The sequence below is a fragment of the Marmota flaviventris genome, chromosome 16 (genome assembly GCF_047511675.1).
Source record: "Marmota flaviventris isolate mMarFla1 chromosome 16, mMarFla1.hap1, whole genome shotgun sequence".
Classification (NCBI taxonomy): domain Eukaryota; kingdom Metazoa; phylum Chordata; class Mammalia; order Rodentia; family Sciuridae; genus Marmota; species Marmota flaviventris.
In genome coordinates this window covers 16,690,489-16,706,261 of record NC_092513.1, presented here as the reverse complement: position 1 = coordinate 16,706,261, position 15,773 = coordinate 16,690,489, and the positions used below count along the sequence as shown (strand labels likewise).

Sequence of the window (15,773 nt, the reverse complement as noted above, 5' to 3'; positions counted from 1 at the left end):
TTTGGGAGTACAACTCTTGTCACCATTCAAATGCTGCTTTGCTGTGCTTTCCCCTCTAAGAGAATGGGGGAGGGGCAACAGAGTTTTAAGTAAACAAAGATTCCAAATCCATGAAAGCTAGGATTTACTATGGCACGTAAATTATGAAATTCCATACATTGTAATATCCCCAGCCCATCAAGATTTCAAATGAGCAGGTCCTTGTATGCTCTTTAGTGCACATAATGTTTTTTACATGCATATTAATAAGGGCCCACCTTTGGGAGAAGAAAAAAAGCCTTCTTTTCAAATGAAATCAAGCCCAGGTAAAGTTGAAACTCAACACACAGAGTAGTGGCATTGTTTTCCAGCTAAAAGAAGATGAGAGTTTCAATTTCATCATCTTGGAACAATGATAAATGTGCTGGCAAAATTTGCAGATTGTACATAGGTCTTTCTAAACGTGTGTAAATATGTAGCTGTGTATTCCAACTTCTGTGCAACTCCAATTTGCTGTTTGAAATTAAAGACAACTCTTCTGTGAGACAATAATTTGGGTTGTTTGCATGAGAAGTCCTAAAGAGCAAAAATGCTACTTGAAATTTACTTCAGTGTTAGAGAACAATGGCTTCCTCCATGAGAGTTAATGCAAGAGGGGAATACTGACATTTAGAATGAAACTTTTGTGCACACTTTGCAGACATTAGCCAATCAATATAATTTAAAATAAAACATATAGGAATACTTTCTATGCTGGGAGTCTTCGCGGCTACTCCAGTCTATTAGTGTCTTCAGAGTCGGATCAAACAGGAGTGAGCCTTTTGGAAAGGTAATGGTGACATTTTTTCAGCTCCTTCCATTTTGTCCTATTTCCAGCGTTCAGCACAATTACTTTGACATGGGGGTTTGTCTCTCATTTTAAAATCCTTTCAATGGAGTACACGTCTGTGAACAATGTAGGAACCAGGGCACGGGGCTGGAAACAGCACACTTCATCTGGAATGGAAATACATTGTCTCGCTCTCGGATGGGCTCCGAGTATACCCCTCGTGGCCTTTGGTGGGTTTATGTATGTATCGTTTTGTGTTCTGTAAGCTATGAGCACCTGCTGTATGTACAATATGTGCTTGTTACATTTGAACACCATCTCCCTTCGAGAATTTAAAGATCCAGCTATTACATCTTGTTTACTCAATATCATTCCCCCATTTAAAAAAAAAAAAAAAAACCTACATGAACTGAACATGCCATGTTTCAATCTGGCCCCAGTGGCTTTTTCTCTGAAAGCAAAACGTGTGTCTTTTACACCAGGGCTTTCTCCCCACCCCAGGGGGTGTCTTCCATTCTTTTGTGGCTCAGTTTAAGGCGAAAAGGGCTCCAAACCACTAACTAACCAGAGGAGAGCCCCTTCCTTCACCTCCAGGGAGGATTTCAGACTCAATTTATCCGAAGATAGCGTGCTCTCTTCTTACTTATTTGCCACCATTACGAGGAGAACAGAACACCACCTTGGCTTCAAGATCCTGGGTAGAGAGAGGCTCACGGTCTTTTTCAACCATCTTTGGCGAGGCCTTGCTTCCTTCCACTCGAGTAAGTCGCGGCTTGGGGCCATGGAAAGGACTGGGTGAGAGTCTGAAATGTCGTTTGAAAAAAAAGCAGCCCTCCCTCCGGCCCCTCACCACCACCACCACCCGCTCTGCTCTCCGGGGCGAAGCTGCGAGGCGGCAGCCCGTAGGGGCGAGACTTGGCAGGTCTGCGGGGCGCCTCTCCGCCGCCGCGGGGCTCGGGCTCGGCAGCGGCCGGGCGTCGGCGCCCGCCGGCCGCGGGGCTTCGCGCTCCCGCCGCCGCCTGGCTCCCGAGTCTCCCTTCCCCCACGCCCCCTCCCCCTCGCCCGCGCTCCCTTTTGTTCGCTCGCCGCCCGGGCCGAGCCGCCGCCGCCCGGGCCCGCACCCCCAGCCGTAGGCCCCGGCGTGGCGGGCCGGCCGCCGCCGCCGCCGCGCGGCCTAGAGCGCGGCGCCCGGGGAGGCGCGGGGCCGGCCGGGCGCACGGCGAGGCCGCGGCGGCGGCGGCGGCCCGGGAGCCCGGCAGCCGGGGCGGCGGCGAGGCCGCTGCACCGCACACGCACACTCAGACCCCGGCTGCGGGAATGCGGATGACACGCCCGTAACATGGAAGCCGCCGCCGCCGCCGCCGCCGCCGCCGCTCCGACGACAGCAGCAGCCGCCACAGCAGCAGCAGCCGCCGGCGGCGCCGCGCGGAACAAAGGTCATCCGAGCTGCGGCCCAGACGCCCGGGCTTGACCGCTGCGAAGGCCAACCCCGGGCCGGGGGTGGGTGTGCGCCTCTGCGGCGGGGGCGACCAGGGGGCGGCCGGGGCGAGCCAGGGGCGCGGGTGGGCGCCGGGAGAGGCGGGGGAGCCGCCCCTCGTGCCACCCCAGCGGGTCGGGGTGAGCGCGCGAGGCTCAGGCCCCTTGGCCTGACTGCAGTGGCCTGTCCCACCCTCGCCCTAGGGACAGCTGGCCTTCGCGCCCCGCCAGCTTACTTGGGGGGCCGAGGAAGGGCCGGTTTTGCTAGGCCCCACCGGCTCAGAGAGGGGGCCACGTGAGCGCGGGCGCTCCCCCCACCTACCCAGCGCTGGCTCTGCACAGATGATTTTTCCAAGGCCTCTGTGTCCCCTCTCCCCCACTGCCCCTTCATTTGCTCCCCCCACCCTCCTCAGACATCCCCAGAGTTCTACCCTGAGGTGAAGGGATTTGGACTTCTCCCCCCAGGTGCTTGAAAGAAGAGAAGGTTGGAGGAGGAGGAGGAGGAGACTGGGGGGGCTGCTGGTGATGGTGACAGGGCTGGGAGAGAGAGGAGAGGGACGGAAGGGAGGAGGGGGCTGGGTGGGGTGGGGGTGACAGGCAGAGAGGAGCCTGGTCAACAAGCCAGCACCACTCTGCTAGGAGGCCAGGCCGGCTCCTGCAGCCGACGCATCCTGTGTGAGGAGACACACATAGATTGCTTTCTTGGGGGCTCTTTGTCAGCCACCAACACAGAGAACACACACTGACACACACGTACACAAAGATCTGAGCCAGGTTGTGGGAGGTAAGTGGGGGAAGGAGAAGGAGGGGGAAACAGTGTCTGCGGTGGGCTTCGGGGTGAAGGGGAGGGGGAAAGAGCCCTCAGGGGCTCTGTGGGGGCTTGTGAGGTGAGCATTTCCAAGGCTGTGTGCTTGTGTGGTGCGGGGGGACACACGATGACCTTCCCCTCCTCAGGAAGACCTAAAAGGGAGAGGCAACCCCCAGCGAGATCCCCCCTGTGCTGATGATTTTCAGGGACTTGTTGGCAACTCAGCGAGGGTTGCCATAGCTTTTTTATGTAGGGTGACCAGAACCGGCTGAAACTGGTTTGAGGCAGATCAGCTCCTGAACACAATGCAGTCACTGAGCTACTACAGTAGGATAGCAGCTTCCTCCCTTCATGGCAGCCAAAAGCAGAGGAGCTTGCAGGAAGGTGCCATCCCAACACAGTATGTGAATGCACACTTAGACACCACACAGCACTGGTACGTGACTAATGGAGCCCTAAAAGATCCTGTGTAGAGACGATGGAAAAAAAGGTGCAGGTTTGCAGGGTCTGAGATTACTTGGGCTTTTCCTGCCTTTTTCTTTTGCTTAAGGGATGGACAAGGAGCTGAGATTTATGACCCTTATTAAAGAAAAAAATGTGCCTTGCTAGGGTGGGGACACTTGGTTTGTGCAGTCTCTTCTCTGTGTTTTTAACAAAACAAAACCAGAGTGAACTGATGGATTTGTAATGGTAGTTTGTTTGTTGCTGGAGAATGCTACTTTGCATGCCTTTTTTCTCTTGCAGGGTATGTTCTGTTTTGTGCTTTTCCTTTTAGAAGCTACTAAAGGGTGTTGGGGATACTTCTGACTATTATGAAGGCCAAAAGGTAACAATATTGTTCTAGGAAATGAGCATAAATGCCTTCCAGTGATGCTGTTAGCCATACATGCTGTCTTTTTTTTTCCTTGTAGGCCTGTTGACTGGGGCTGCTTTTAACCCTTTCATATTTGCAGAGAATGCAACCGTGTGACAGTAACTGAGCACTGGTCCAAAGTCTTTCCAAAAGGTCAAGGTTCACAAGGTGAGATGTGCTGTTTTGAGCATGAATTTAAATATTAATTTACAGATCCATTCAAACACAGACTGACAGTGGACTGGTACCCTGGAGATAAAATGGGGTTCATGGTGGAGAAGAAATACTCTTAATGTTATCCACATTTGATGGGATCTGAGTGACTTTTTGATGGTATTGCTATCAAGGTGAAATCTGAATGCCTTCATTAAATCTCATGTGCCCTGGGCATTTGGAACAATCAGGCCTGGAAAGAGGCAAGTTTAGAGAATGGTAGGCGGCAGGGCCTTGTGGAGAATGCGCTGTTTTGCATTAGACTGAAGCAGTACACATGTAGCATTTTCCTGATGATGATAAGAAAAGGAAGGGCTTCACCAAATCGAGGCAGCCTGGCTACCTTCTAGGATTTGAGGAGCCTGGAGGTAGATTCTCCTTTTGTTCATTCATCACCTTTCTTTTACCATGCTCTCAGTGTTAACCTGAAAGATTTTTCACTCCGAGTCAAGTGGTGGAATGTCTTATTGATTTTGGGGGCTGTCTACGGTGAGTTCGCCATTGGATTATTTGTGGCATACATTTTAATGTGGAATACTAATGCAAGACCAGGGGGAGACCGGGTAGTCTGGCTTCATCTGTGCAAAGATGCCTGTTAACTCTCAGCTCTACTGGAATGGGTGGTGGAAAATGTCTCATGCCTTAAAAGATTGCAGTTAGATTTGAGCTGGCATTTTCATGCACCTTCCCAAACCAGAGGTGGGAGAGGAGGAGAGAGGAGAGGAGAGAGCAGTAAGGAGTGTAGCAAAGAGAAGAACAAAGGCTGTGAGGGGAACACTAAACATTTTGCCTTGGGGTTCCTTGTGAAAAGAACTGCAACTTCCCCAAACAGGAAACCAGTCGCTCCAGAGTTGGATCCGACATGATCTCAGCAACAGAACTGGTTCTGCCTTTCGGCTGGTCTGGTAAAAGTACAGTCAAGAGGAGCCCATAGGAGACATTGCAAATACATTTCTCCCTCATTTTGAAGTGGGTATCTCGTTCCTCTCCGTGTTCAACAGAGCAGTATTTTCAGAAATGCCGAGAATCTTAGAATTGGTTAAGTTGTGTGCTGGCAGTTGGTGGGCAGCATATCTGCAGTGAGGGTGTTCAGTATGCAAGGGTTTTTATTGTTGAAATGTTTTTCATTTGGCTGCACAACATTGCCTGTCTGATAAAACTGGCAAAAGGGGAAACAGGAGTGCATGGTTAGCTTGGAATACTTTATGCAGTATTTAATACAGATAAATGTAATCTCGGACAGATATACCAGCAAATAGCTTACACGATGGAACAAAATTCTTTGCAAATCACTGTGCTAAAATTGGTTTTCAGTTCTACCTCATTTTCGACTGCCAGAGGTTCTGTGGATGACTGTGGCAGAAATATGCTTGCAAAGCAGATCCGAATCCATGTTGCATGATATGCTGTTCCTGCGTTTCTGGTGCCAACTAAAACTCAGATGGCTAATATGATAAACCTTAATTAGCTTAATACAATAAGCTGTTTTATCATTTAGTTCTTCATTCCTGTCTTTCTGGAGTCAGTGATTTTTATTTAACTTTGACAGCTCACTCCTTGCAGTGGCTATTTCTTGAGAATATATTTAAAAAAGCTTTTTTGGGCACTGCATGTCGTGGAATGTTCTGGTTTACTCTCTTGGTGGTTTTTAGCTTTGTTCCTCCCCTCCCCCCAGAAGTCTCCTGAAAATAGCATTTGTTTTGCATTTAGGCCAGTCTTTCCAGCTGCAAATGCTGCTTAAGGTTGGAGAGCTGGTTCTCCAGGGCAGTGATCATGAGCTCATCATGGACGGGGCTTGCCTCAGGTGTTGATCTCAGGCTGGGGTATAACAACCTAGCAGGCCCAGGCCTCCAGGGAGAGGTTCCCAGCGTGCTTTGGAGAATATGTAAGGGCATGTTCCTTCCTGGGAGAGCCAGGAGGGAACACCCAGGCACCCACACTGGGGGCGGGGCCTGTGCTGGAGCTGGAGCCCAAGCCTGATGCCTGGTTGGGGTTGCCTGCGGCAATCTCCCAGGAGGACCTTTGGGCCATCTCCTTGCAGCAGGGCTGTGTGGGGTGGCCCAGCCATACACTGGAAAAAATGTGTAACTGGGTGTTGAATCCTTGATTATTTTTATCATCTGCCTGAAATTTAGAGTCACATTTTCCAAGTTAAAGAACACTGGATCCAGGACTTTTAGAACTCTCAGCTTACCTGGTTCAGGAACACTGTCTCTCTTCCTTGTTCAGACTCCCCACCCCCAGTCATTTTTAAGGGAGGTCTAGGAAGGAGGAACCAGCATGTAAGTGGAATTTTTTTGCTCCTACCTTTGCTTGGACAGGTTGGAATGTTAGAATCTGTGTTCTCCACCCCCCTCTATTTCTTCCCTTGAACTGCACTCCGGGGGGGCTTTGCTCTGGAGTGCAGTTTGTCTGCAGGTTTTGAGAAACCTTTCCCATGTTCTTGGTAGACCGCCACCTCACAGCACACAGCTGACGCAGAGGTTGCCTTTGATGAGGAACCTTATAAAGGATGCCAGTGCAAGGGAAACTGAAAAGATCTGCAAGACATTAGGGGTGGCGCCTTCCTCATCCCTTGAGATCCCTTCCTAATCCTGTATGGCAAGATGAGAACAGCAGCAGCCATGATGGACCTTACAGAAATCCACACCTTTGTGTTAATTATATTTTAGGGATGATCTTTAACCAAGTCATGATTAAAGAGTTAACTCTTACTAGGCATGGTGGCACATGCCTGTAATCCCAGCTGTTCCAGAGGCCAAGGCAGGAGGATTGCAAGTTCAAGGCCAGCCTGGGCAATCTATTGAGATCCTGTCCCAAAACAATAATTTTTAAAAAGTGATGGGGATGTAGCTCAGTGGTAGAGCACTTGCCTAGTATGCTCTAGTGAGGCCCTGGGTTCAGTCCCCAGTGTACTTTAAAAAAAAAAAAAGAAAAAGAAAAGAATAAACTTTAAATTTTTAATTTACATACAGTGAAATCCATTGTAACTCTTTGGGTTTTGACATGTATGGAATTATGTATGTACCACTGCAATCAATGCAAAATAATTCCATCACACCAAAATTTCCTTCTGTTGCCCACCCATTTGTAACCAGACTTCTTCCACCTCTGTTCCTGCAATCATTGTTGTTCTCTGTCCCCATTGTTTGGTCTTTTCCAGAATGTCATATAAATAGCTTCTTTGACTTAGCAAGATGCATTTTGATTGCTGAGTAGCGTTCCACTGTATGGATGTACCACAGTATATTTATCCATTCACTGGTTGAAGGACATCAGAGTTGTTTCCAGTTTTTGGTGATTGGGGGAGGGGGAAAGCAGCTGTTGTAAACATTTGTGTATAGGTTTTCATGTGAACAGCGTTTGCTTTTTTTGAGACTAGGTCTTACTGTATTGCCTAAGCTCGTCTTGAAGTCCCTGAGCTCAGGTGCTCCTCCTAGGAGCCTCAGACTGCTGAGCATGAAAATAGTTTCTTTTTCTTTTCTTTTCTATTTTTTTTTGTCAGTGTGGGGATATTGAGCCCAGAGCTTTGCACATGCTAGGCAGCTAGGCAATTGCTCTACCACTGAGCTACATCCTAGCCACGCGCATAGTTTCTCTTTCTCTTCTGTAAATACTTGGTTGGGTCATATGGTATAGACATAAGAGAGGGGTTTGGATGAAAATAAATTCAGCTCATCATAACTCACAGAAAAGATCTGGTCTTGACAGCTGCAGTTAAGATTTCTAAGAAAGAGATGGTGGTAAACATTAAAGACATTCAGGAGATGATCCTGAGAGAACACTCTTTAATAGGATGACATGCTTTATAACCCTGAACTAATCGGAATTAGCCAAAAGTGGAAACACAAAACTCCAAGTGGTAAAATATCCTTTATTTCCTCCAGCAATTGTTTTTAATCTCTTCAGAAACACTTGGCTGTTTAATTTTTACATTTGTCTTTAGGTTCCATAAAATACAACTCAATAATAGAGTTGAAATTTTGGAAAGTGATTCCAAAGATTTTTGTTGAGATCTTGGTTGTGTGTAAACAACTACTTAATTATAATTTGATTTAGACTACAGCTAAAATATTGGTGGCATTCTAAAATTTGAAATCATTGTTCTGCTTTGATACCTTGTAAGGAAGTAAAAATATTTAGGCACTATCAAAGCAATGAAGAGGGGAGATTTGAAAGGAGATAAAACAATTTTTAGGATCAAGAAGAGCAAATAGAGGTGCTGGTGGCGTAGAGCAAGGAGGGAAGCAGCAATGTTAATTTGAGGATGCTTTCATCCATTTAACAGACACTTCCTGAGTGTTTACTGAGCACCAAGCATTGGTTAGGTCTTGGGAATACAAAGGGAAAAGGAACAATAGAGAAAAATCTAGTGTGGGAAGTAACCTACAGATAGCAATGTGAATGGCAGTCCAGTGCCAAGGGTCAGGGGAGGACCTCTGAAGAAGCCGCTTCTCAGCTGAACCAGGCAGGACCAGTGAGACCAGCAAGGCCACAGCTCTGGGAATAATATGCTGGGCAGAGCATGTGAGTGGAGGGAGTAGCCAGCGGGAGGGCAGGGCTTAGTCTACCAGTTGGGTTTGGGTCCCACAGTCAGTGCATCTGGGAGGCAGTCAAGGGACAGACTGAAGAAGGTTTTTGTGTACAGTCTCTTCCAGTGTGGATTTCCTTATATAGCTAGTATTGGCAGGAGGACATCCTTCATCACAAAGGTCCTATGGCAGCACATTGGAAGATGGAGTGGAGGCTGCAGAGGCTCGAGGCAGGGAAGTCAGATGAGGGGACCACTACAGGAGTTTGGGAGAGAGAAACCACAAAGATCTAGGGTGTTGCTTGTGGGGTAGGTTTTGTCTGCACAAGGGGCCAGGAGCGTGTTGTGGTGGTACCCAACTAGATGTTGGGAGTGATGGGAGAAGAAGGGGTGGAGGATGCTGCCAAGATGTCCCCTGTGGTTATTTGGCAGCTGGTCCTTTCTATGAGATGGCAGGGTGAGAAGGCAGAAGAGACTGGAGAATGGAGGTGGGAGGGGATGGATGTGGTGAGTTCAGATTTGGATTCATTGCCCCTGGAGGCACCCTTTGCCTCCAGGCTCTTCGGTCTGGGATTCAGTAGTGTTGTTTGGTCTAGAGGTTTAGGTTTGAGCCCTGTAGTATCCCCTAATCCATGGGAACAGGTTTTGAGACTTTCGGTGAGTTCCTGAAACCTTGCAATGACTGAACCCTACCTGTGATTTTTTTTTTTTCCCCCATACATGCATAACTATGGGAAATTTAATTTATAAATTAGGCATAGTAAGAGATTAACAATAACAAAAGACAGCAATTATAATATACTAATATAAATTATGTTAAATTTAATGTTTTGCGGGGGATCCTAGGGATTGAAATGCTAAGGGGTGCTTTACCACTAAGCTATACCCCCACCCTTTTTAATCTTTTATTTTGAGACAGGGTCTCACTAAGTTTATGAGGCTGGTCTTGAACTTGCTGTCCTCCTGCCTTAGCTTCCTGAGTAACTGGGATTACAGGGCTGTTGGTATAGGTTCCACCATGCCTGGCTATTAATTACCTCTGGAATTTTCCATTTAATGTTTTCAGACTGCTGTTGACCTCGGGTAACTGAAACCTTGGAAAGTAAAGTCACAGATAAGGGAAGACTGCTGTTGTGAGCTATAATTAGCAAAGGACAGAGATGATAGAAGAAAGGTGTAAAAAAGGATTGAGTTTGGGGTCCCCTAAAATAATGGCTTATATAGTAAAAACCCATACATGAAGAGGGATGGGTAGTTGAAGAACTTAAAATGCATGCTTCAGAAAGTTGGGGGAGGGCTAGGAGTGTGGCTCAGTTGTAGAGTGTTTTTCTAGCATGTGCAAAGCCCTAGGTTTTATTCCCAGCATGGCACACACATACAAAAGCAATTTGGAGGACAGAACATTTTCAGAAAGGTAGAAAATGTTGTTAGTAGCTAGCACCTGTATGTGGCAGCCCTTCACTTAGGCTATCTCGTTAATTCTGGAACAGGGGAATGAGCTGTGTATTATTATCCACATAGTACCAGTGGGGGGAAACTGAGGCAGAGACACTGGCCAAGGTCTTTTAGGTCATGCCTGGTAGTGGAGGCAGGATTTGCTCATGCTCCCTTTCACTGGGCGGTTCTGTCTTGGGGGAGCCTGGAAGGTGGTTTAGAGGTGTAGCAACCTGGAGGAGGAGCCCATAGGGCATAGCATTGCCAGGCAGCAGGGACACTGCCAGCAATGGCACACAGATTGGTTGATGACTGCCCTGTGAGAATGTGTATTGGGGAAATGGTCGGCACGCCTGTAATCCTAGCACTTCCGAGACTGAGGCAGGAGGATTGCAAGTTCAAAGCAGCTGCAGCAACTTAACAAGGCCCTAAGCAACTTAGCGAGACCCTGTCTCAAAATAAAAAGGGCTGGGGATGTAGCTCAGTGGTTAAGTGCCTCCGGGTTCTTGAGGTACACTAAGGGCCTTCATAGTTAGCCAGCTTTTCTTGACCGTGGTTAGCACAGACAGAAGAGAATCTGTTATTGGCACCAGAGACGTCTCTAGAAATAGCACATTGAAAAGTCTTAAACAATTTTGCCGGGTACTAGGGTGAGTATACAAATTGAAAGGGAGAAGGGCTAGAGAAATGCTTTTGTTTCACATTCTCATTGAAAAGGAGAAAAGCGAAGTAAATTGAAAGTGCTGAGAAAAATCCAACAATAAACAAACATAGTTTAAAGAATTCTTTGAAATCATTTCCTCCAGGCAGGAAGTTCTAAATTCTGGTGTTTTAGAATGAACAGTGAGAGCAGATTCTGTTTAATCTACATCTGGAGACAGAAAAATAAGTAATTTTAGACAAATTCCGTGTGGTTTCTTAGCTGCCCCACATATTCCCTACTAAAGAGCCTTTCCTCCATGGGCTCAAGGGATGGAAAATGCCGGTTTTGTATGGTTTCCTTTTCAGTTATCATAACTTTACATAATTAGAGCTTCCAGGCATCTGGACTCATCCATAGGGATCTAAAGATAACCGGGGTGTTGTAGTTCTTGACGGTTCTCATCATCAGCCTTTCTTTGTGGGATACAAACTCCTTTCGGAAGCTGATTCTTGGGGCTGGTAATGGGTATTGATTTTATAATTTCCTTCTGTGAGGAACAGATTCTTTCTAGGGATCTGAATAGTAAGAAATAGGTTGTTGAACAACTTAACAGGTCAGAAAATTAAAAGCCCTCTATTTTAAAGGAGCATGTAGCTGAAATGCTTCAGATATTTATGATCTCCTCCTCATTTTCTGCAGTGAGCCTGAATGAGGCATGGGGACAGGTCATTAACAGCAGTCTGAGCTGGAGCCCAGCATCTGGACTTGTGGTCCAGTATGGCCACCATCATGGCTTTTTCTTGCCTTCCAACATTTATCATATGTGCATATAATCCTATTCATATTTATAATCCTTTTATCTGATGAGCCTGAAAGCATGAGTTAATCAAATTAAGACTCACCTTTAATTAATAAGCTGATCCTTAACAGTTTTACTGATTTTACATAGCAGGAACAGGAGAGGAAGTTGGAGAACTGATTGTTCCTAGTGTTCTAGTTGAATCTGTGTGATAAGGCCATGGAGATTTCCAGATGCCATTCCCAGGTCTCAGTGACATCAATCTGTTTGCTTAACCCCCAATGTTATAAACCTGTGCTCTGCTGCTTACTAGCACTGAGACCTGGAGCAAGCTTCTTAAATTCCAAACCATACTTTTCTTAAGGATTTGAGGATTAAATACATACACAGTGCTTTGCAGAGTGTATGCTAATATATCCTTTCTAAAATTGTAGCTGTCATTCTGTGTTTCTTGGTCTGCATGTTTTAGGAGAATGACTTGTCTTTTTTTCCTTGTCTTGGAGAGTATTGTCTCCTGTCCTGGTTTAACCTTATTTGTGAGTAGTGTTTTTTTTTTTTTTTTTTTAAAATATTTATTTATTTATTTTAGTTTTCCGCGGACACAACATCTTTGTTTGTATGTGGTGCTGAGGATCGAACCCGGGCCGCACGCATGCCAGGCGAGCACGCTACCACTTGAGCCACATCCCCAGCCCAGTAGTGTTTGTTTTTGACCATGAAAATACATAGAAGATATGTCTCCTGTCTCTCTGTAGGACTTCAGATATAGCTGCCCAATATCTGGTTAAAAGTGGGTGAAATCTAGGCAAGAAGGCAGTATACACGTCCCAACTTGACAGTGCTTTCATTTAGTTGAAAATCTTGCCCAAACTTTTTCATTATTATCTTGTACTTCAACTGTTTTGGTTTCCAGAAAAATTCAGCCCAATCAATGCCTGACTGTAGTCAAGGTTTTCTATTGATATAATTTTATATTGATCAAAGTTTAAGACAAAACTTGTCTGTGAAAATATGACAGGTTAGCAAAAGCCATCCCCAGTGCTTTCTTCCCATGTGATATGACAATGACTAGATGCTTATGTCCTGCACTCTGGGCTTGGGGGTAATTAGGGGTTGAGAGGAGAAGGGATCCAGGGGTTCCCAATGATTTATTTATTCAAATGGCTACTGAGCACTTGAGATGTGTCTAGTCCTGACTGAGGTGAGCTGTAAGTATAAGATATACAACAGTTTTTTTTTTTTTATGTTGAATATATATTGAACTGATAATATTTTGGTTAAACACCTTTTATTATTATTTTTGTGCTGGGACTTGAACTTAGGACTTTGCATATGCTAAGCACTTGATTTACCACTGAGCTATCCCTAGCCCTTATACTTTATTATTAAAATTTATCTCATCCCTCTATTTTCTCTTTCTAAAATGTGGCTATTAGAAAATTTAAAACTATATATGTGACTTTCATGTATTTATATTGAACAGTGCTGGTCTGGATGTTTAAATAAATTTAGCAGTGTAATCTCTGATGCTTGGCAGTATTCATATTTATTGATGTCATTGAGGCCCTCCTTAGGTTGGAAAAAAAGTGTAATAACTGTTTTGGTGTCTCCTTATTGGAGAAGCTCATCCTCCCCTGGTTGGGCTCTTTTTGTCTCCTGAATATTCCTAACTTGTTGCCCTCTATCACAGGGTACACACAGCCATGCTGGGTGGTATGTGCTTCTGAATGGGAAGGAAGCAGTGTTTCCTGCTGGTTACTGTGTGTGTGCTAGATTCCTATGCATTAGATTGTATCCTGTAAGGTATACTTAATATCCCCCTTAAGAGTCAGAGGGAGGAAGTGACCAGCTGAATATTGCTCCGCTGGTGAACGATTGGCCCTAGATTTGAACCATGGTCAGGTTCTTCCCCTGATTCCAGCCCTTCCTACTGCTTGCCATGTAAAAGCTCCATGAGCTGCTGATGTTCAGTACCTGTCACCCAGGGTGTCCTGGGTTACTCTTGTTGCCTAGATTGCATTTATCACATTTTAATTTGCGTGTAGGTCATGGGGTGGGGGTCTTGTTAAAATGCTGATTAGTGATTCAGTAGGACCTGGGTGGCCCCAAGCTTCTGCATTTCTAAGTGGCTTAATGTTGACACTGCTGGTCTGTGGACCACACTTTGAGTGGTGTCTCTTTTCCTTGGTCTTAGACATGCTGCTTCTCTGCTTCCAGAACCATCTGATTCTCTAATTCTTGTCGGACTCCACAAGGACTCACCTTCTGGCTTGGCATGTGATGGCATCAGTAAGTGCAAATGGGGCCAGAACTGATTTTTGGTCATAGATGTTCAGTTCTGGCGTGAACATTGACTTCTAAGTATTCAGGATCTGACTGGATCATTGGTTATTTCCTTGATACCAACTAGACGGAACGTAATTTTAATGTTAACATTAGATCCAGGAGATGTGTGGTAGGGGTTCCTGTTATAACTCATTGTCGTGAAGACTGTCAGGCCTTTGGTCGGCATGTAAGAGTGACTGCGCCATGTGTGGTTGGTTCAGATATTTAGTGCCCAATGAGAGATGAAGACTCCAAACTATTAGTCCACCCCTGTTGCTGCCAAAATGCCTAACAGGGAATTGAGGTGACTTGTGACTTTTCCTCAGGATGACAGTCACAAAAGAACACCTCACAGAGCTCTGTTGGAAAGTGGCTAATGACACTGTTTCTCTAGCACATGATGGAGACAACCACCATTGAGTTCTTGGGCCCACCTCTCCTGAGGAGGTCACCATAGGGCCCTCGCCAAAGGCAAAATTGAGTCTCAGGAAGGAGTTAATGTATTAAGTGCTTGAACTATAAGAGACTAGAAGAGTTTAGTGGGTTTCTTCCTGTGGGAAGACACATTGATTAAATCAACTGTGGCAATAAAATTATGTCTGTCACATGAGATAGTTTACCACCCCATCTCTGCAAAAGCCCACTGTTTCATAGAATTCTTAGTTGAGTTTTAGATCTTATTGAATATTTCAACACCGAGAGTTCTGTGGAATGAATCTGGGACATTGAATGTGATTATTAGTTGTTAGCTAAACCCATGCTCTCTCCCTATTGAGTGCAGAGTCCTATCCTGGCATGGTGGGAACCTCTGCTCAGGGCCAGTGGTGGTGGCTAGAAGGGGAGTGTGATGGGGGTTGGAAGAACAGGGACAAGGTTGGGTGTTAGTACAGGCAAGACTATGGGGCCAGACTTGAAGAAAGGGAATGGAACTGTGGGCATCAATCCGATTTGGAGGTGAGTTTAGAAAGTAGCTGAGGTAGAAGTCAGAAGCTTGGCTGTCACATGCCAAGAGTGGGTGAAGTAGAAATCAAAGACTGGGACCAGATCTGTGGAGGACATCAGAAGGTGAAACAGGGATGGGTGGTCACAAGTACAATGAAATGGGCAAGACCAGGAGGGCACGTGGGTGCAGAAAAGATGGATACTTGAAAGTACAAGACGGCAAGAATCAGGCTCTCTGAATGATGGATGGTGCTGGCAGGAAAGGCCATTGGATGACCTGGAATGTGAGTAAATAGGTGAATGAGGGAGGCTAGTATGCGATGCCATACCCGGGATTACTGCAGAACTGAGTGGGAACCGACCTTACCTGGCAGCCCTCATGTGGGATGGTGATGGAGGACATCTGGTGGCCCAGGTGGCAGGAGTGAGGCATGTGGGTCAGAAGCAGTGGCTCCTTGTAGGCTGGATTCCTGTGGGAGGCATTGAAAGACTAGATTGTTTGGAGTTTGCATGGCATGGAGGATATGGGGCGAAGACAGAGCCGTCCTTTAACATAATGAAAAGGGAGCTCTTTAAAGGCCCTGCCTCAGCAACTGCCAGGACCCGAGTCCAGGAACTTGGTTGGCCTCCATCTTGCACTAAGCTTACTCTTCGTTCTCCAGGCCACATAAGCTCGGTTGTCCATTGTGCCCTGCCCTTGGTTGAACTGCATTTTCTTCTTTCCTGTGTACGTGGCCAAAAGTTCCTATATTTCCATGTCTGCATTTAAAATACTAGTGGATGTAATCTGTGTTCCTCAGTCCTACTTCCGCTTTTCAAGACCAGACATGGTGTCATTGGCAGTGCCTGGGAGGGCAGTGTCTTGGCTGACGGTCGTTGTCAGTGAGGGTGGCCAGTGGGCTCCCAAGACACCCCAGTGCTCGACCACAGTAAAAACCATA

At 46.3% G+C, this 15,773-nt stretch overlaps 1 protein-coding gene across 14 annotated transcripts in view; it reads left to right on the top strand.

Annotated features, from left to right (window-relative positions):
• The first annotated feature begins 2,058 nt into the window (after positions 1 to 2,058).
• Positions 2,059 to 15,773, top strand: part of Znf532 (zinc finger protein 532) — a 105,739-nt gene continuing 92,024 nt past the window's right edge. For 4 of the 14 annotated variants that reach the window (XM_071602711.1, XM_071602710.1, XM_071602698.1 and 1 more), the window contains exons 1-3: positions 2,059 to 2,308; positions 3,837 to 3,918; positions 4,004 to 4,113. The gene's annotated coding sequence lies outside the window, so the exon portion shown is untranslated. Of the gene's footprint in view, positions 2,309 to 2,398; positions 2,426 to 2,887; positions 3,069 to 3,162; positions 3,919 to 4,003; positions 4,114 to 8,595; positions 8,686 to 13,759; positions 13,855 to 15,773 lie in introns of those variants that run through there. The other 10 variants (XM_071602703.1, XM_071602704.1, XM_071602701.1 and 7 more) reach the window with 9 other exon arrangements.